The sequence below is a fragment of the Euprymna scolopes genome, chromosome 18, assembly GCF_053919585.1.
Source record: "Euprymna scolopes isolate OS-2025 chromosome 18, ASM5391958v1, whole genome shotgun sequence".
NCBI classification, from domain to species: Eukaryota; Metazoa; Mollusca; class Cephalopoda; order Sepiida; family Sepiolidae; genus Euprymna; species Euprymna scolopes.
Genome location: NC_136499.1, coordinates 67765123 through 67788209, shown reverse-complemented (window position 1 = coordinate 67788209; position 23087 = coordinate 67765123). Strand labels below are relative to the sequence as shown.

The window sequence follows — 23087 nt, the reverse complement described above, 5'->3', positions numbered from 1 at the left end:
AATATCATTGGTTTATTTCGAAGTGCGAAGTGAAGCTTTTATAGAATGAAAATTCAAAGGGTCTGATAGTAACCTCACGATTTCCGCAAACTCAAACTATGTGAGTTCTTTAAGTAGGGTACAGTCTACAAATCTGCTGTGTTCAGTTGCACCTAACTTTAATAAATTTAGTGGAATTTCTTTTGCATCAGGTCAGTCTTCGCAATTAACATTCAAAAGTTTTCTATACATTGTAAAGAAAGAGTCGAACGTTTTGTTTTCTCTCACAAATGTCGGGAAAGGTCTCCATAGTGCTCCTTATAGTGCTCTGCGAAAACGTAGTCTTGCACTTGACAGATCGTTTATTTTTTTAGATGTCTGCGAAGAAAATCTTGATTTTTCTGTAGTCGTTCTTTTAATTTCTTTTGTTGTTCTTTTAATTTCTTTTGTTGTTCTTTTAATTTCTTTTGTTGTTCTTTTAATTTCTCTAGTTGTTCTTTTAATTTCTTATGTTGTTCTTTTAATTTCTTTTGTTGTTCTTTTAATTTCTTTTGTTGTTCTTTTGATTTCTCTTGTTGTTCTTTTAATTTCTTTTGTTGTTCTTTTAATTTCTCTTGTTGTTCTTTTAATTTCTTTTGCTGTTCTTTTAATTTCTCTTGTTGTTCTTTTAATTTCTTTTGTTGTTCTTTTAATTTCTCTTGTTGTTCTCTTAATGTTACATGATAAGGGTTGTCCCCTTTTCATGTAAGTATAAAAATAGAGAGATTTAGTTAAAATGAAAATGGAATAGAATAGACGAAATTCGAACCTCGTAAATTAGGTTTAGAAATAGATTACGAGAGAGAATTAGAAAATGGAATGTAAAACACTTGAGATAAAATAGTTTCAAGAAAAGAATGTGCGTTGTCAATTTTGTTATGAAAAATTCAATTGAGGAATGCAAATATACAAGATAATTTAATAAACATGTTTTTAACATATTGGAAATATAGGTTACTGGGAATATAGGTTAAAATTCCTTTTGTGAACAAAGGAAAAGTTTTGGACACGCAGTCCAGAACACGTGAAAGAAGACACATTTTTAACATGTGTATGACGTCATGGAAAATGAGAAGTTCTAGATATAGTTAGAAACTTGAGAGAAACTCAGAGGGAGTTTGGGGACGGAGACGACAGTCCAGTTGGAATTCGAACGTCTAGAAGCGAGACGGTCACTTTTGAAACTTACTATGTGAAGCTTTGAATTCTTGACTCAGAAATCCACGGCCGGTCGTGAGAAGAAATAAACCCATCATGTGTTTTTATAAACGTCGTCTATGTGTTGTAATTCTACCAAAAGGTAAAGTGAAAATTGTTATTATATGTCTTGTATATCATGTGTTATAAAATGTCTTGACATGCACATCTCGTATCTACACTTCTAAGTATGAACATTTGTAATATATATGAATATCATTATAAAACGAACAATCTCTTACAACAACATCCCTCTTAATAAAACTCTCTCTAAGACTATCACTTTTAATAAGACCTAACAATAACAGTAACAACGAACGACAAAACGAACAATAACAACAAGAATGATAAGACTCTCTAACATGCACTTTTAACAAAGAACAAAAACAACGAACAATAACGATATAACAACAACAAGAAACAGAATAATAATAATAATAATGATAATAATAATAATAATAATAATAATAATAATCATAATAATAATAATAATAATAATAATGAAACCCCTATATAACAAACACAATTTGGTGCAACGTAACAAACGCGATTTGGTGCCCGTCGACCAATTTGCATCAACGATGCAAAACCGAACCTGGGGTAAATACAATAAATACAATTTGGAGCCGTAGCGACCAAACCACACAGCAAGGGTGAGTTAAAAAAAAAAAAAACTTCGGAACCACGGAAAAAAAAGAAACACAACGTTTTAAAAGGGAGCAAGATAATTTAAAAAAATAAATAAATAATACCACGGAAAAAAGCAGCAAACGATCACAGAAATGCGAACAAAAAGAAAAAAATTGAACATACACGCACACAGAAAACTAAAGTTTACAAGAAAATATAAAAAAGAAAAAAGGCCGATATGCCGTAATGAATGATAAAAGAGATACGGTCAGTTCAAAAAATCTGCCCACGAATATTTCATTCATAAATAAAATAAAAACAAATAGAAAATAGGGCAGTGTCATTCATAAAAATGTGTGTTAATGTCTGAATTGTTAAGAGAAACTGTCAATCATAATAAATAACAATTTAGTGTCAAAAGTCGAAAGTACATTTAAAATTCTCGAGTATTAAAAGAAAGAATGAATAAATAAATAAATACAATAAAATACACTATAGAAAAAGGAAAGATGCAGAAATGAAAATCAAATTTATGCATTGTGTATAATTTTCGGCTTTTTAGTGTGTTTTAATTGTTCTGGTCTTTGAAAAAGGGACAATTTTTTGTTTTGTGTCAACGGACTTTTGAAATGTATAATGTAACGGATTTTTATTATTTTTTTGTGTTTTGTTGCAAAATGTTTAAATGTATTAAGGAATTTTCTTTTGAAAATGTGTTTTAAACAATATTGTAAATGTATACTTAATGTAAATGTCATTGATTTTCACAGCAAGAATTCAAAGTTATCAGTAAATATACATTAGATTTAAACAGTCTAGGAGAAAATAAAACTAGTTAAAACGTAAGGTTGGCTTACAGATTCAGTTAGAATTTTAGAAGGGGGACAAGAATTAAAATTACGTAAACGGGTATTTAGAGAGTGTTTAGACGTGATAAGCCGTAAGAAAGATGTTTTATTTTAGCATTTGGTTTTTGTTTTTTGTTTGTTTAGAGATTCTATGATATTTTTCCAAGAAAAGTGACTTGGTAGGGATTGATAAGCACAAGATGTGCCCCTATTCGAAAAATTTGGGAACCTGGTTAATTAAGTGCTTAAAATAAGCTGGTTGCACGTAACGACTCCAAGCAAGTGGTAAGACTTGGCTTAATTAATAAACAGGCGTTGGAAAGAATACGAAAATTCTTAAGGGGAACAGTAAACCGATGATAGGTAGTCCCGAGGCAATCACATATAGCTTAATGAAGTGAGAGACAGGAAAAATATACCGTAGAGTACGTAAGAAAGATATAACCTTGTATTTTTTTTTCGGAGACGCATGAATGTGGGATATATCTGCTGGATCTTGGAAGCTCTGGTGAGAGAAAAAAATCACAAAAAATCGGGCAATTAGATAGAATTTAGGCGCAATTAAGGTGTTGTGGCGCAAAAGAAATCCTCGTCGAAGTTTCAAGAATCCAAGCAAGGAAATCCGAGTGAATCCGTATGAGTGAAAAAAAGGTATATCTTGATAGTTAAAGCCAACCAAGAAGATTGGTTATGAGCTTTGGTACGTCCCGTATAAGATAGTTATAGAATAAAAAACAAAGACATACTTGATAAGACTAACCATGCGGAAAGAGACGATCAGGACACTTTCGGGACGAAGGGAGTCGTCCATTTCGAGGGAGGTGGAAACCTCTAGTCTGCGGCATATGGGTAGCTGGAAAGTAGCTGATGTGAAAGTAAATGCCAAGAAGATCAGAAAGGTTCTGATCTTATAAAAATATAATAATTGTGAAGTCGGCCGAAGAGGGATGACTGAAAGAGATTTTTTTAGCCTGATCTTTCCTAGCTGTGTTGGTGTAAATGTAGAAAAAAATGTACTAAATTTAAAAATGCATACATTTTTTTGTGAAATATGGAAGGGAGGGATGTTACATGATAGAGGCTGTCCCCTTTTCATGTAAGTATAAAAATAGAGAGATTTAGTTAAAATGAAAATGAAATAGAATAGACGAAATTCGAACCTCGTAAATTAGGGTTAGAAATAGATTACAAGAGAGAATTAGAAAATGGAATGTAAAACAAACCATTGTTTAGCTTAGAGATAAAATAGTTTCAAGAAAAGAATGTGCGTTGTCAATTTGGTTATGAAAAATTCAATTGAGGAATACAACTATACAAGATAATTTAATAAACATGTTTTTAACATATTGGAAATATAGGTTACTGGGAATATAGGTTAAAATTCCTTTTGTGAACAAAGGAAAAGTTTTGGACACGCAGTCCAGAACACGTGAAAGAAGACACATGTTTTAACATGTGTATGACGTCATGGAAAATGGGAAGTTCTAGATATAGTTAGAAACTTGAGAAAAGGTAAAGTGAAAATTGTTATTTTATGTCTTGTATATCATGTGTTATAAAATGTCTTGACATACACATCTCATATCTACAATGTGAACTCTATAGTACATATCTACACTTCTAAGTATGAACATTTTAATATATATGAATATCTTAATACAACTAACAATCTCTCACAACATCCCCCTAAGACACAACAAAAAAACTCTCACTAAGACTCTCTAAGACTCTCTCAACATGCACTTTTAACAAACAACAATAACAACGAATAATAACAACAAAAACAATAATAATACAAATGTAAATATAACATTAATTTCTCTTGTTCTTTTAATTTCTGCTGTTGTTCTTTTAATTTCTTTTGTTGTTCTTTTAATTTCTTTTGTCATTCTTTTAATTTCTTTTGTTGTTCTTTTAGTTTCTCTTGTTGTTCTTTTAATTTCTTTTGTTGTTCTTTTAATTTCTTTTGGTGTTCTTTTAATTTCTCTTGCTGTTCTTTTAGTTTCTCTTGTTGTTCTTTTAATTTCTTTTGTTGTTCTTTAAATTTCTCTTGTTGTTCTTTTAATTTCTTTTGTTGTTCTTTTAATTTCTTTTGTTGTTTTTTTTAATTTCTCTTCTTATTCTTTTAATTTCTCTTGTTCTTTTAATTTCTCTTGTTGTTCTTTTATTTTCTCTTGTTATTCTTTTAATTTCTTTTGTTGTTCTTTTAATTTCTCTTGTTGTTCTTTTTATTTCTCTTGTTGTTTTTTAATTTCTCTTGTTCTTTTTATTTCTCTTGCGTTCTTTATATTTCTCCTGTCGTTATTTAAATTTCTCTTGTTGTTCTTTTTATTTCTTTTGTTGTTCTTTTATTTTCTCTTGTTGTTCTTTTAATTTCTCTTGTTGTTCTGTTAATTTCTTTTGTTGTTCTTTTAATTTCTTTTGTTGTTCTTTTAATTTTTCTTGTATTTCATTTAATTTCTCTTGTCGTTCTTCTAATTTCTTTTGTTGTTCTTTTAATTTCTCTTGTTGTTCTTTTTATTTCTTTTGTTGTTCTTTTAATTTCTCTTGTTGTTCTTTTAATTTCTTTTGTTGTTCTTTAAATTTCTTTTGTTGTTCTTTTAATTTCTTTTGTTGTTTTATTTAATTTCTTTTGTTGTTCTTTTAATTTCTCTTTTTCTTTTAATTTCTTTTGTTTTTCTTTTAATTTCTTTTGTTATTCTTTTAATTTCTCTTGTTGTTCTTTTAATTTCTTTTGTTGTTTTTTATTTCTCTTGTTGTTCTTTTAATTTCTCTTGTTCTTTTAATTTCTCTTGTTGTTCTTTTCATTTCTCTTCTTGTTTTTTTTAATTTCCCTTGTTCTTTTAATTTCTTTTGTTGTTCTTTTAATTTCTCCTGTCGTTATCTTAATTTCTCTTGTTGTTCTTTTTATTTTTTTAGTTGTTCTTTTATTTTCTCGTGTTGTTCTTTTAATATCTTTTGTTGTTCTTTTAATTTTTCTTGTATTTCATTTAATTTCTCTTGTCGTTCTTTTAATTTCTTTTGTTGTTCTTATAATTTCTCTTGTTGTTCTTTTAATTTCTCTTGTTGTTCTTTTAATTTCTTTTGTTGTTCTGTTAATTTCTTTTTTGTTCTTTTAATTTCTCTTGTTGTTCTTTTAATTTCTCTTGTTGTTCTTTTAATTTCTCTTGTTATTCTTTTAATTTCTCTTGTTGTTCTTTTAATTTCTTTTGTTGTTCTTTTAATTTCTCTTGTTGTTCTTAAATTTCTCTTGTTGTTCTTTTCATTTCTTTTGTTGTTCTTTTAATTTCTCTTGTTGTTCTTTTAATTTCTTTTGTTGTTATTTTAATTTCTCTTGTTGTTCTTTTAATTCCTCTTGTTATTCTTTTAATTTCTTTTGTTGTTCTTTTAATTTCTCTTCTTGTTCTTTTAATTTCTTTTGTTGTTCTTTAAATTTCTTTTGTTGTTCTTTTAATTTCTCGAGTTGTTTTTTTATATTTCTCTTGTTGTTCTTTTAATTTATTTTGTTGTTCTTTTAATTTCTTTTGTTGTTCTTTTAGTTTCTCTTGTTGTTCTTTTAAATTCTTTTGTTGTTCTTTAATTTCTTTTGTTTTTCTTTTAATTTCTCTTGTTGTTCTTTTAATTTCTTTTGTTGGTCTTTTAATTTCTTTTGTTGTTCTTTTAATTTCTCTTGTTGTTCTTTTAATTTCTTTCGTTGTTCTTTTAATTTCTTTTGTTGTTCTTTTAATTTCTTTTGTTGTTCTTTTAATTTCTTTGATTGTTCTGTTAATTTCTCTTGTTGTTCTTTTTATTTCTTTTGTTGTTCTTTTAATTTCTCTTGTTGTTCTTTTAATTTCTTTTGTTGTTCTTTTAATTTCTTTTGTTGTTTTATTTAATTTCTTTTGTTGTTCTTTTAATTTCTCTTTTTCTTTTAATTTCTTTTGTTTTTCTTTTAATTTCTTTTGTTATTCTTTTAATTTCTCTTGTTGTTCTTTTAATTTCTTTTGTTGTTTTTTATTTCTCTTGTTGTTCTTTTAATTTCTCTTGTTCTTTTAATTTCTCTTGTTGTTCTTTTTATTTCTCTTCTTGTTTTTTTATATTTCCCTTGTTCTTTTAATTTCTCTTGCGTTCTTTTAATTTCTCCTGTCGTTATCTTAATTTCTCTTGTTGTTCTTTTTATTTTTCTTGTTGTTCTTTTATTTTCTAGTGTTGTTCTTTTAATATCTTTTGTTGTTCTTTTAATTTTTCTTGTATTTCATTTAATTTCTCTTGTCGTTCTTTTAATTTCTTTTGTTGTACTTATAATTTCTCTTGTTGTTCTTTTAATTTCTCTTGTTGTTCTTTTAATTTCTTTTGTTGTTCTGTTAATTTCTTTTTTGTTTTTTTAATTTCTCTTGTTGTTCTTTTAATTTCTCTTGTTGTTCTTTTAATTTCTTTTGTTGTTCTTTTAATTTCTCTTGTTGTTCTTTTAATTTCTCTTGTTGTTCTTTTAATTTCTTTTGTTGTTCTTTTAATTTCTCTTGTTGTTCTTTTAATTTCTCTTGTTGTTCTTTTAATTTCTTTTGTTGTTCTTTTAATTTCTCTTGTTGTTCTTTTAATTTCTCTTGTTGTTCTTTTAATTTCTTTTGTTGTTCTTTTAATTTCTCTTGTTGTTCTTTTAATTTCTTTTGTTGTTCTTTTAATTTCTTTTGTTGTTCTTTTGATTTCTTTTGTTGTTCTTTTAATTACTTTTGTTGCTCTTTTAATTTCTCTTGTTGTTCTTTTAATTTCTTTTGTTGTTCTTTTAATTTCTTTTGTTGTTCTTTTAATTTCTCTTGTTGTTCTTTTGATTTCTTTTGTTGTTCTTTTAATTACTTTTGTTGCTCTTTTAATTTCTCTTGTTGTTCTTTTAATTTCTCTAGTTGTTCTTTTAATTTCTTTTGTTTTTCTTTTAATTTCTCTTGTTGTTCTTTTAATTTCTTTTGTTGTTCTTTTAATTTCTTTTGTTGTTCTTTTAATTTCTCTTGTTGTTCTTTTTATTCATTTCGTTGTTCTGTTAATTTCTTTTGTTGTTCTTTTTATTTCTTTTGTTGTTCTTTTAATTTCTCTTGTTATTTTAATATGTTTTGTTGTTCTTTTAATTTCTTTTGTTCTTCTTTTAATTTCTCTTGTTATTTTAATTTCTTTTGTTGTTCTTTTAATTTCTTTTGCTGTTCTTTTAATTTCTCTTGTTGTTCTTTTAATTGCTCCTGTTGTTCTTTAAATTTCTCTCGTTGTTATTTTAATTTTTTGTTGTTCATTTTATTTCTCTTGTTGCTTTTTATTTCTCTTGTACTTTTTATTTCTTTTGCGTTCTTTTAATTTCTCTTCTTGTTCTTTTAATTTCTTTTGTTTTTCTTTTAATTTCTCTTGTTGTTCTTTTTATGTATCGTGTTGTTCTTACTGACGGTGTTTCATTTTAGATATTGATGTACTTGTTATAACAATTTTCTCATAGTTTCCGCTGGTGGCTTATCTGGGATTTCATCATCTGAACGATAATACGCTTTATATTCTCCATCCTTAGACTCTATTGTACGAGAACGAAGTGTATTTACTTGAATTTTGTTCACTTTATTGTCTAATAGTAGCTGTAATTTAACTAATTACAGTTGAACAAATTTACGTTTTTATACTTAGATGGAAATAAAAAACAAACATCTAATTAGAGAAACTCTAATTTACAGATAAAACTTCTTACTTTTAATCGAAATATTCTTCAAGTACAGTTTTGAGATTTTTCCTTTTTTCATATCATTTGCTTAAGGACTTATGTGAAGTATTGTCATTGTACTTGTTGAAAGATTAGTTTACTACGACACTTCGCTATCAGATAGTTTCAGTGTGTAAATATCAATTTATATTTATTCTTTTTTTTTTTTGCTTTAAATTGGTGTGTTGTTGGGTGAATGCAATTTTTAGCCATTCCTTTTATTAATTTGAGTGCCTCGTCACCATATTTGGTGGGTCAACAGACGTAACTAAAAGAGTCGACCACGGATATAGTAAAGAAAATTATTTATATTTACAACAAAACAGGGCAGACAGAGAATGAGAGTTGTTGTAATTAATGATAATATAACGTATTAAATTAATCTAGAGTGGTTATTCCCGGTATATCCATATTGTTAGAAAAATTCTTATATTGTGTATGCCCCACGACAGTATTTTGTTTTCTATTTCTATAAGGCTTTTTTTTATTTTCAAGTTCGTTTTTCGAGTATCTCCCAGAATGGTTAAGTATAGATTTTATACACTTTGTATATATTACCGTGTTTATGTAAACGTGGCCCTTGATTTGTGTATAATCTTAAACGTATATATTATATACGTGTATGTATATATTGACATCGGTGTGTTATCGGGCTGTAACGTTTAAAGTCTCTTTAAATTATGTATAATCTTCTCTTTTCTGTATTGTTAATATATAGCGTTTGTTTATTTTCTGTGTGCTTGCACGTGTGAGTGTGTACACATATACTGTTCACAAACGGTATAGTGTATTTTAATTACTATTACTGTGTATGTAGCGCAGAGAAATAGTACATGCCCTATGATTAGCTGATGTTGTCCTACAGTTCCTCATTTTCTTTAATTCCTGTAACGGTTGCTTTTTCTCTGAAAGAAACATCATAACACCAAGTAATAATTCACGTAACATGTTTGTGACTCCCCTCAGTGTTTTCCACACCTCGTTATTTTCTACATCTTTGTTGGTCTATCAATGCTTTCTCTGGGTCGACAACCCCAGTTTTAATCAATTCTCATTCGCTAGTCGGCTGACTATAAAAATTTGACTGGTATTTTTTTCAGGAATATATGATAACTCGGTTTCTTGTTAATTATTTAACGTCATGCAACCAGCCCAGTTTTATTGTTTTGGTAAAGGTGTTTTTGGAACTAAAATTTCAAACCATTTATCATATAACTATTTAACTAGTATTACTAAATTCCAAGTATCTTATCAAATAAATATTGAACTGTAAATATTTCATTGTTTTAAATATCTATCCCTAAAATATTCTTCTGTTATCAAAATATTTCACATCTCAATAACAACGGACATATCTCAGTTCATCTCTTCCTCACTCACTTTCCACGAGAAATTTGGCGGAGCCCGAGAGCCATATTATCTAAATTAGGAATATAGCAAAATATAATGTCTATAGATTTTTATATAAATATGTGGTATGCTGATTTGTACTGAGATAGAATCCAAAACAACCGTTTGAAAGAACATTAATTACAGCTAAAATATAAAACATCCGTTTTTCTAGAAATTATATCATTAACTGATGAAAAAACTGTAACCAAGAATACCTGGATATACACTATAAGCATGATAATATGCTTATATGATATATATTAAATTTAATAAGAATTTAAGGGTGTCTTATTTCACCAAATAAGGAAATTGGAAAATTTAAAATGAAAGTTAAGCACATAAAACTTCATGTCCTCTATTTTCCAATTAGAAATATTGTCCCTAGAAGTAAGAGACAGAGAACTTCCTCTGAAATATCCGTGCTCAATAAATGGTTCATCTTCATAACCATAAAAGCGGATATTTTATATGATAATTTCAGTAGATAAAAAATAATTCATCGACATAAGTATCCTATAATTGGAACCCTTTATATACAGACTGACAGTTTTAGCTAGTTCTAGAGAAAGGGCCTACTATTTAGTTTCGAAATTATATCGAATTCAAATATCTGTCGCGAACACAGCTTGGAAAAGGGTTACGTTAGAGAAGTCCACGGAGGAGGGGGGCCGGCGTGAGATTTTCGTTTCATGGAAACATTAGTTGGCAAGATTAGCGAGAGAGCCTGGTTTTGATTAGAGACGAAAGCAGACACTTACCTTGTGCGCAAAGATGACTGATGTAGTTGTTAATGGAAGTAGTAAGAATACAAGAGGATTGAAATGTAACAAGAATTGAAGAGACTAGCCTGTTTAAGACAAGAATTGGTGACGCGTCTTTGACCGAGGGAATGCTAAAGTAAACTCATTTTATCCAAAGAAGGCACCACAGGTTTGAGTCAATTTAATATCATACAGTTGTTTCCAAAGGGTAGCGAACATTGCTACCGACACTAACAACTCGAGGACACATGACCTGGAGAGACGAGAGAAAAAGGTATGTGCACAGTCTTATTATCACGAATACGAATATTGATACGAGCGTGTAATGTTCCATGGATAGCAAAATCAAGATTTGGTTTACATACTGTAGAAGCCATTTTTAAACATAAAGAACTATTAGATACACTATAAACATTTGCAGAAACGAACCAGAGAAACAGTTTTAAGAATTTGTATGGATCCCAACACTTATATTATATACTAACATTTCAGCCCGGCTGCGCTCGGACCCTATCTACTGTTCATAACTTTATCTGCATATATATATATATATATATATATATATATATTTGACTCATATCCAGGTAACCTACATCTAAAATTTCAAGTGTTTTGACCCAAAATTGGCGGAAAGTTGGGAGAGTCTGTAGAGATCAACTCTTTCAACTTTGATCAACTCTTTCAAGTTTTCGCCCCAAAAGTAATTTAAAAGCTTGCCTCATGTCTGAACATGTAAAATTTCTAATGTTTAGACCCAAAATTGGCTGAATAGTTAGCTAGAGACCGCAAAGGTAAAATCTTTTTACTTAGACACCTTGGCAGCTAAATTGTCGGCCAAAAATCGATTTAAAAGGTGGCTCTGTGTCTGAATATACGTCATGTAAAATTTCAAATGTTTAGATCAAAAATTGGCTGGAGGTCAAATTTTTGTTTAAACTTTGACCCCAATTATGACCCCGTAACATTTATTGTTCTGGGCTCAAATCAAACTAAACAACTTGATCCATGTCCAAGGAACCAACATCTAAAATTTCAAGTGTTTAGATTCCAAATTTGCGGAGGAGTTTGGTAGAGTTTTAGAAGGCAAAATCGTTAAACTTTGACTCGTTGACAGCCAAATTTCTCTCCGGAAACCGATTGAAAATATTTTCCGAAATCTCAACCCACTTATGTCAAATTTCGGAACTGTACACTGAAAATTGACAGAGTAATTTGGTAAGGAAATATACACAGAAAGACACAGAGACAGTTTCACTTTTATAGATATACTTGCAGTTTAGCCCAGATTTGCTCGGGTCCTATGTACTGTTCATAACTTTATCTGACTATATATATATATATATATATATATATATATATATATATATATATATATATATATATATATATACTTGCAGAAGTACCCGTCCTTGACTGGGCTCAAAACCAGCCTACAGAAAATGCACTGTGATTGATGAAGGTATGATAGGTTATGAAAAGGAAGGGGTTGTAAAGAGAAAGGTTTTGATACTCAAAAATTTTACCCTAAGCAAAATATGATGAAAGTAAAGAATTTTCGCGAAAATATATTTTTTTATATCAACTTTGTTTCCATTCGTAGCCAAGAGTGACCAACAAAATGATGTTTCCTTACAAAGAAAAAATGTTATATATATAATAATATGAATATACAAGAAATAAATGTTACCATAGTCAATAAAAGTTACTTTTATGGTAGAAAAGTTCATTGGTTTGTATTTTTAAGTAGTTTGCAAAAAAAAATTAATTCACGAATTATATTTTAGTGTTTTCTGTTATTTTATGCTTGAGGAATATTCGATGTGTAGTTTATATAAAAATTCATTTAAGTAGTTATCGCCTCAAATTTCGTTTTAATTTTGGTTCACTGAAATTATTTCAAGTAAAGAGCATTAAAACCTATTTCAAAACAAAAAAAATATGAACTGAACTTTTATTGACTATGCTAACATTTATTTCTTGTATATTTATCTTTTCGAGTAGTCGTTTGTTGGCTTTCCTAATAAACACTCTTACTAAATAATATGGACGAAATATCGAAAAAGAAAGAAACAAAAACAGTTTTGAAAAATAATAAAGCTTTACTTACTTTAGTAAAATAATCAGAAACAGCAAAATGCGATGTTAAAATGTAAACACGTAATTACTTTAGTTTTTTAAAGCAAAGAATCGATATAAATATGAATAAGAAGAAAATGGCGCCCTTTTCAAGCAGAACAGCTTTGTTTCAGTTTTACAGTATTGAACGGTGTAGTATTGCGCCGTCGGATTCAAGGTTGTACTATTGAACACGCAGAACACGCAGAACACGCAGAAAGGGTTGTAATCAACCGAATTCCTTCTAGTACACTGACAAGAAAAGCTTAAACAGATATATAAATAATAATAAAAAGGTTATGTAAATGTTTTTAAAAAGACAAGTAATCGCGTGAGCAGGATTTTTTCCTTCTTTTGACACAATAAAAATTAACGTTCTTATTTTTTATTATTTATCTATTTATCTATTTTCGAAAGAGTGACACGTGCAAGTGGAGAAGGAAAAAAACAGTTATGAAAAAATTGTGTCGAGAATTGTCTAAAGTTACGAATATTTTTTTTTGGGGGGGGGCTTTCACTTTAATAAGAACGTGAATTTATGAGGTGAATTTATTCGACACAATATCATTCAACTCAAAAAATAAATAAAAGCTAACGTGAATTAAGATTAAAGTTAAGGTGTTATTGTGGACTCTCACCTCTTTTAAAAAACCTTGTTAAACTTTGTGATATATTTACATTCTATTGAGGTCAGGCGCGAACGAACACCCAATAATTTTATTATACAATATTTCTTCAAACAGAAACATAATTATCAAAGTATACTTACGCAAATAGATATGAAAAGTCTTTGTTACAGTTTGTGCCATATTTCCATGGAGTACAGGTGCGAGGCAGACCCTACAATTTTATTATACCATCCCTATTTAAGTGGAAACATACTTATCAAAGTATTCTTATCCACATCTATATCAAAAACCCTTTTAAACGTTTTTTTTTATTTTTATATTTCCATACTTTGGGGCCAGGCGCGAACGCAGACCCCACAATTTTAATGTGCCACCATTCTGCCAGATCAAACATACCCATTCCTGATCCTCGATACATCTTCTATCATTATATGAAATTAGTTTTTTAAACCAGTCAACCATATAGGAGCCTATTCGTGACCACACACACGCACACACACGCTTCCCCACAGACGTTTAGCTTTATATTATAACAGTTTATATTCAATAGTTTGACCCATATTCAGGTTACCTACATCCAAAATTTCCAATGTTTAGACCCAAAATTAGCAGAGGAGTTTGGTAGGGTTTCAAAGGTCATATTCTTTTACTTTGACCCTTGACACCCAAATTTTTGGCCGAAGATGTACTAACAAGATTTTCACAGATCTCAATACCTCGTATGTCAAACCTTGAGTCTGTAGGCTTAAAATTGACTGAAAGAGAAAAATACACAAACAGACAGACACAGAGAGACAATTTGACTTCTATAGATATATTTACAGTTCATCCCGGCTTCGCTCGGGCCCTAGGAACTGTTCATAACTTTATCGGCATATGTAGATATATATTAAAAAGTTCGACTCGTGTCCAGGTGACCTACATCTAAAATTTAAAATGTTTAGACCCAAAATTGGCGAAAAAGTTTGGTAGAGCCTGCAAAGGTCAACTCTTTCAACTGTGACCTCTTGGTAGCCATATTTTCGGCCAAAAACTGATTAAAAAGCTTGCTTAATGTCTGAATCCACTTTATGTAAAATGTCAAATGTTAAGACACAAAATTGGCTGAATGGTTTGCAAAGTAAAATCTTTTAACTTTACCCCTTGGCAGCAAAATCATCGTCCAAAAACCTATTAAAACGCTTGCTCTATGTCTGAATATACTTCATGCAAAATTTCAAATGTTTAGACCAAAAATTGGCTGAGTAATTTGGTAGAGACCGCAGAGGTAATTTTTTGTAACTTTGACCCCAATTTTTACCCCTTACTCTTTATTATTTTGGGCTCAAATCGAATTTAAAAAATTGATCGATGTCCAAGTAATCTACATTTAAAATTTCAAGTATTTAGACCCAAAATTGGCGGAGGAGTTTGGTAAAGTTTTCCAAGGTCATGTCGTTAAACTTGATACCCAAATTTCTGGCCGATTACAAAGATTTTCCCAAATTTCAATACCTCTTATGTCAAATCCCGAGTCTGTACATTGAAAATTGACAGAGTAGTTTGGTAGGGAATTGTACACACACACACGCGCGCACACACACAATTAGACAGACAATTTCACTTTAAAAATGTAGAGAGATATTATTATCATTTAATGTAAACTGACTTGGGACCATATTGCGAGCCGAAGTGCCACAAAGATACGTTGTGTCCTGGCGATAAAAGGTAAAAGGAAACTAGATAGAACGGCGTGTTTGATGTTTGAAGTTGAATACCACAGTAAAAGCGTTCAGGTTCGGAAACAAAAGAAAAGAAAAACAACGTTTTTTGTTTAAAAGTGAAAACAGAATCGAAAAAGTGGTTGTTCGTGCAATGACCGTGTATTGAGGACACGCGCGTCGTTTATTTATTTATTTATTTTTATTTATTGTTTTAAATTTTTTTTTTCACCGCTTTGGAATCAAGTTAAAAATTTTAAAAAATATGCAAAAAATAGTACAATTAGAAAAAGGAAACCATGAAAAAATCCCCCAAAAAAGATAGAGATGAGTATTCCGCGTAATGTCGCAATTTTGTTATTGGAAAGAATGAAAGGAAAACTGTTTTTAGATGAGGCATGAAAAGAAAAAAAAGAAAAACACCGTGCGCACACAAACACACAACAAAGAAAAAATGAATGAAAAGCGTAGCGATTGCGTGACGATAAAAAGAGAAAAAAAAATACGCTCATACACACACGCGCGCGCGCACACACACACGCATACACACATACACACAAACGCAGAAAAACGAAAATATTTCGTCCAAGAGGGCGAATGAATTCGCATACACGCGAGTGTTTGCAAGAGGAATATAGTTTTTTTTGTTTGTTTTATGTAGCATGCAGGTTTTTCTTTTTTGTTGTAATACTGGTGGAAAAAATAAACTTTAAAAAAGAAATTGTTTTGAACAATTCAGGCAGTGAAAATAATTTTTTTTTTATTTTGAACGATGGCCATGCTCTGAAGAGGATACTTATTTTGCCAGCAAAAGGTTTCGTTTTTTTTTCTCTTTTCATGTTAACTTGAAAGATTTTTTAATATCTTTTTATTTTTATTTTTTTATTGAAATGTATTGTGATTCGTATACTTGATATTCGTTTTCATACAGGTCGTAATCTTTGAGAAATCCTTATTGAAGAAAACAACATATTGGAAATAATTTTAAAGTTGCTAACCGATTACATAGCAGAGTTAAGGATCTGTTTCGATCTTACGGTGCTGCAATTTTTTTCCGAACGACATTTTGTGAAACGGCGTGGGTTTATGGAGACCCAAATAGGGGTGTGTACATTTTTCTCGTGGAGTCATAAGAACAGCCCAATGGAACTATCGAGTATCTTTTTCTGTCCAGCACAAAGCGCGTGATCTTGCTTGTGGTTACTGAGAGAGGAGGTAAGTCATGGAATTTCTACACGTGCTGATGGGAGGTGTTTTGACTAGGAGGTCAATCGGAGGTCAAGGAGAAGTGGTGCGAATACGTAAGGATCGAGGATGAGTTAATTGATGGAGTTGTTTTGTTCTCCCATGTGGCCAATTTTTGGATTACATTTTCGCACACTGTTAGAATTCGACAGTTGCAGTGTGAGGCTGATACGTTACCGTTATTAAGTTACTGTGTAGTATTAATGGAAATAACCCGAGGTTGTGTATTCGGAAGCGTTTCAACTTGGATGTTAGAAATAGTCGTGCGCCTCTGACCACGGATCATATCATTGGGGGTTTAACTGTAGGGGGGGCTGTTGGTTTGGCGTAGGGCTTTGATGCTTAGTTGACTCTCGTCTTTCGTGAGAAGTTAGGGTATAGCTAAGTGAAGTGAAAGGTGTTTATCCGAGGTCTGTGCCGAGAGAGTCGGTTTATCTGAGCAACTATAATAGAACATGGACCTTAGGTGCTGTGATCAACATCTCTAATTAGGTGCTGAGCATTTCAAGAAATTGTGCTTCTGTTTTAATTCACTTATGAGATTTAAATATGAAAGATATATACGATCGATTGAGTAATTACATCGGAAATGTGTATGGTGTGAGCAGTATTCCGACAGTAGTTTGTCGACGCCCATTGAAGAGAGGGGCCAGATGGTCGATAAGACAATGGTTCGTCAAGAGCTGAAGAGCTGTTTGGATATTTGTGGTAGAAACGATCTAAGGGCATCTGACGTCATTTAATGAGAGATGACTGTACAATAAAACCAACATTCATCCTGTAATAATTTGACTCTTATCCCGGGATGCCATTCGTACGGTCGTAGAGATTCCAGCATGGAAATAATGGAGACCGGTCGCGGACTGGGCGAATTGTAAAAGTGTTGATTGTATCTGACCTTTGTTGGTAGGGTGTAAAAAATCCTGAGATTATTTTTGTTAGGGAAATGGAGGAGTGTTCTACAACAGAGCCGTACTAGTGATCGATTTAAGTAACGGGGTTTGTTATTCAGATATTAATTTATTTCGAGTTCAAAATTCCGTCACGAAATAGCTGCAGGTTGTTTTGGAAAAGGGCTCGTGGGGTTATGTCAGAGTAGTCAACGACATTCATCCGCCTGCAAAAGGTTTTCGTTTCGTAGGTACGTGATTTAGCAAGATTAGCCAGATTTACGTTCGGAGCGTGAGATTTGAATAGAAGCGAGGCAGGCCGTTCGGGGGTAGCGACAAAGGTAGACACTTGCCTCGAGCGCGACGATTAGATATGGGGGTATCTACAGGAGAAAGCAGGGATGTCACATTGCCGGTGGATGTAGCAAGAAATCAATACAATTCCTTAAGATGGTAAACTAGCGAGAATCGCAACGAGTCTTCGACGTAGTGAATGCTGAAATAAACTTTATTTTGTCTATAGAGAGTACAAGAGATTTACGCGCAGTTATTACCGTGTTACGAAAGGTATTTGCTTACAGAGGACGACGAATTGTACATATGCAAGCACTCGAGCACACACGGTTATGAGAGACGAGAAACAATATATGTTCTCGATCTTATTATAACAAACACATTTTGATACGAGCGTGTAACATTACAGTTTTATATTACACAAGGAAATGAGCTAAGATAAAAAATGAGACATACACTTGTGAACTCCAAACCTCCAAACCTAACTACTCAAAGGTAGAAGTGTTTACTATGAAGCCACAAGCTAGTTATGATAATAAAAAAACTACTAGTAGAAAAAGACCAGTACTACAATTTTAATAAATAGAGCGAAAGATTCTAAGATATTCGGTTTGGTTTTGTTTGACGGCATATCAACCCTTTCAGGTTATTTAATGCCGAATCCAGTGATTTTTAAGAAAAATCTTAGTAGAATATATTTATTTTTTTAATATACGTTTCTATTAAACCCATAGTTAAGACCCTAACATGTATTACCACTCCGGGTCAGAATGGACCTGGGAGCAATAATAATTAAACAGTGGCTCCACACTCCTCAAAGCCCGCATGTTGGGGCCTCACCATCGGATATAGTTTAAGGTCATATCCAGGACCCAAGATATTGGGACATCGGCGGTTACTATAATAAATCCGACTTTAAAAACATAAAAGAAGCCGCCATAGATTCTTAGTAAAAATAAGGACCTAATACAATTTTTTTAAATATCACATGTATTCGGCCTTTCTAAGGTTTACAAAGACGGCATTCTCTTAAGGCCATTGCCAGTGGCCGAAGTTCAGCATGCCACCATAGTCGATTCCTGATAGATACAATCACCCAATCATAGAAAAATCTCCGTCGTATTTCATTCAGCTCATTTACTGGAAAAACAATAAACAATGCTCACATTTATTTCAACCAGATGGTGAGGTTAAATGTAGTGAGTCTTTTCACGAGAGTACTCACTGACGCAACTTTGATATAATATGGAATAAATTGACTTCAGATACTGAAGGAACGCACTTTCATACCAATTGACTATATAATCGAGATGTTGACCTTCGTGATGGGATCTGGTATATCTCGGCAGGAAGAAGGTCTAGAGACGAAATCACTGTCCTCTGTACTGGCAAATGTATATATGAATTACTTTGAAGATATGATATAAAGATCACCACCACCGAACTCAACAATGTGGATGCCATAGTCGTACGTTGGTCTTATTAAGTGAACATTTAAACATTATTAGACAATGTGAACTATGTTCATCCATCTACACAGTTTATGGCGGAAAGGAACATAATTGCAAATTACCCTTCCGACATCTGGTGATAACTGCTCAGAAGGGTAAGTCATCTGCATATCGAAAGCCAGCTTGCACTGGAAAATATCGAAACTTCAATTACCACCATCCATATAATGTAAAGCAATATCTAGTAACAGCAATACATATCGAGAGGATATGGACTATTTAAGACAAACTTCCAACTGTAAAACATATCCAGAGAGCATGTTATCAGCTCCCAGATATCTGGACCAAATACCAAAAGACACCAACTAAAAACATGACGCATATTTTTATCGAAATAACTATAGAGCTTGACAAGGATGCGTCCAGGATAAATGTTTTGCATGCTTCTTGTCCTTTAAGGGAAATTTCTTTAAATAATGTTCTATTGTTAAAGTGGTTTTTTTTATTCAAGAAGTCTGAAGAAAGGCTGGTTATGTGAAAATTTTCAAACGCCTTAATGCTTGAAATTGTTCAACTAGTCTTGAAAAAATTGTAACTTACAATGAAATACACTTTTTATTGCTATCAATTCCTTTTTTGAAGTCTTGGTTTTGTTAATACAGTATGTGAATGCTCAATTATGAAATATGATAATTTTGTAGCTTACATTTAAAGTCATCTCGTTTTGGCTTAAAAATTCATTGGTATATGAAAATTTACTGAATTATACGTAACCAGATTAACTTCCCCAGAATTATACGTGACCAGATTAACTTCCACAGTATTTAAGTTATGCTTACCGATTTTTTTATGTAGGTAGATGAGTCTCCCCGTGATTTTCGAAATATAGTAAGATATCATAGTCTACTTATTCTAATTTTATTTACACAACTTAATCTACGGTATGTTTTTCACAAGGTCTAATTTTAGTTATGAAAAATGATGTTACTCAAATGTCCACCAATTCCGGTTACTTCATCTGCCGTTACTCCACACCATACTGTACACTTTTGGGGGTGTAATTGCCGTTGTGCTGTTGCGTGGGGATTTTCTGATCCCTAAATCCTGCAATTATGCTTATTTATGAACCCATTCAGATTGAAATAGTCTTCATGTGACATAATCAGGTTTTAAAGAAAGATCGGATCCCCATTGGCCAAATCTTAGAATTGCATGGCGTATTCCAGCCTTTGTTCCGTATCGTTTGGCTGAAGCTCTTGCACCAATTGAATTTTATATGGAAATCAGCCCTCTTCATGAAGCATTCTGTGAAGAGATGATCGAGAGACCCCAATTTGACTTCTTACCGATGTGGATGGATCTTCGGCCACACTCTCTGCTAATCTCTGACGATTCTCATCGCTTCTTGCCGTAAGAAGTCTACCAGATTTAAGGGGGTCACATGCAGACCAACGCTCATGAAATCGAGCCATTGCATTGGGAGTAGGGGAATTTCTTGTGTTGAAGTTTCTTCTAAATTCGCTTTAAGTTTCTGATATTAACTCATTCAACCCAAAATACGACTCTACGATAAATATCCGCTTCCCGGTAGTGTAACGACTCATGATGACTTTGGAAGGGTTACTCTGGATGATCTGAAAAAAGAAAAGAAAAATATAAAAAATTAAGAATGTTATGAATTTTTTTAACCATCAGCTTTTTGGGGGACACCCTGTATATATATATATATATATATATATATATATATATATATATATATATATATATATATATATATATATATATATATATATACATATATATATATATATACCGTATTTCGTATATACCTTATTTCATAAGATACCGAGTGTTGCAATCTCTAGGCTTTACTAAACAAACGTTACATCTTTCCTGTTGCGCCCATCTCCAAATCAGAAGTGGCGAATGTTTAAATTAAGGCTAATAAATCGAAAAGAGGGGATGACTTTCGAAAATATCGGCGACAAAATGCGAGCCTTCCATGTAGCAAAGAACCTAGTTGGTGTGAAGGAATTGATGTTTTTAGCCAATTTTTCTATATTTATCATCCGAAGGATCGAACTTCAAAACGATATCAATTTCGTGAAAATCCGTCACCTTTGTCGAAAGTTTGAGGCAGACGTACATACATTCATACATTTAAACATACAGGTGAGACTTATATCATAGATGATGATGGCTTTGTGTGTAATTCTGAAGCTTAAAAACAGTATTTTGTCAACGGTGACGTTTGAAACACGTTTGTCTTTGATTCATAATGCCCTATTACTATATCTTACATGCCGATGTAATTTTGAAACTATACCCCGAGTGATCCTATATTATTTTGGGAGATGTGTATGGTTTAAAAAGGAAAATGTTCGCAATGTAAAATTGTTCTCAATAAATTCAATATTGTATTGTATTTAATATTTGTCTGATAGGTTTATATAATAAAAACTAATGAACCTCGTATTTACAATTATGAATACAAGTTATATTTTGTCTGAATTTATCAGATAAATAAAATAAAAATAATAAAAAATATCAAAAACAACAGTTGGGTATTTATTTAAAATGACGGGTTTATTTCCGAGTTAATTTTAGGCGAAAGGGGTTGCCCAAATTTCTATTAGCTGTATCAATTTTCATCACAATTTGCAGTAGGTTCGTTCAGAAAAAAAAACATGTTTCAATTAACAAACCTCATTGTGACAGAAAGAGATTTAAATTTATTTTTTATACAAATTCCTACACATTAGTCGTAATGACGTGTAGAATTACATCATATTCAATCTAAATAAACAAATAATAAACTTGTTAAAATATCTACTTTGGGGTGATAAATACTTTAGATATCTTAATAATTAATCATTCCATATTTTCATTAATAAAGTTACAAGGACACCCCAAAGGAGTATTTAACGCAGGCTCAAGTGTATCAGTACTGAAAATAAAAGAAAATCAAATGAAGGTATTAGGTCGCCATCTTGGCTGCTTCTCACGTGATAAAGTTAGTTCCAGAGATGCGAAGGTGTTTCCACATCTGAACAGCTCCGTCCGACAACGCTCCGTCCAACGTCTCTGGAGTCGCTTATTCGCAGTAATGCTATCATTTATTCATAAACTAGGCACTTTAAGATTGCGTCAATATGGCTTCTCTTATATCCTCGGGTAAAATGGTGACAACGTACTTATTAATGATTACAGCTCACTTAAACTGTCAGATGCTAAGAAAAATATATAAATAAGCAGGAATATTGATTTCTTTTTTACACTCTTACACTCGACAGACATTATATTTATAATCTTACATACGATCGGGCATTAAATATAATTTGCAGTGTTTGGTACTAATAATAATCCAAATTTTGCAACATAAATTTTTTAAGTCATGTTTATTTCTATTATAGTGTTCTAATTATAACTCTACGCATGTGTTTATGAAAATATGACTTCTTCAAAGTCATACAATGTCTCGATAATCTATAGAATTATAACGTTCTACAGTACTCCCTTAGAATTATAACGTTCTACAGTACTCCCTTAGAATTATAACGTTCTACAGTACTCCCTTAGAATTATAACGTTCTACAGTACTCCCTTAGAATTATAACGTTCTACAGTACTCCCTTAGAATTATAACGTTCTACAGTACTCCCTTAGAATTATAACGTTCTACAGTACTCCCTTAGAATTATAACGTTCTACAGTACTCCCTTAGAATTATAACGTTCTACAGTACTCCCTTAGAATTATAACGTTCTACAGTACTCCCTTAGAATTATAACGTTCTACAGTACTCCCTTAGAATTATAACGTTCTACAGTACTCCCTTAGAATTATAACGTTCTACAGTACTCCCTTAGAATAACCTGGTCTAATGACACTTTAGTTCATTTGATTCTTTTATTAAGCTCTTCATCTTTCAATTAGCTTTCCTTTCGACTCATCCAAGCGTAATCTCGAGTGGCTTCTGGTCTTGATAAGTTGTGATTCGCCATTAAAAATCCACACTGGTAATCATAATGTTATACAAAGATATTCTAAAATCCCTATGCTAGTCTTTGTTTGTATTATTTGGATTCATTGGACTACTGCTCTCATCCTGAGTGTTATTTTGACAACGTTTCGGTTGATGTAACCTTTGATCGTCTTAATGTTTCTGTCAAAGTAAGGGATTTGGACGGAATTTCGACCTCACTTT

General features: G+C 31.6%; 1 pseudogene; it reads right to left on the bottom strand.

The window, feature by feature from the left end:
• Window positions 1–341: 341 nt before the first annotated feature.
• Window positions 342–23087, bottom strand: part of LOC145297874 (uncharacterized) — a 35536-nt pseudogene continuing 12790 nt past the window's right edge.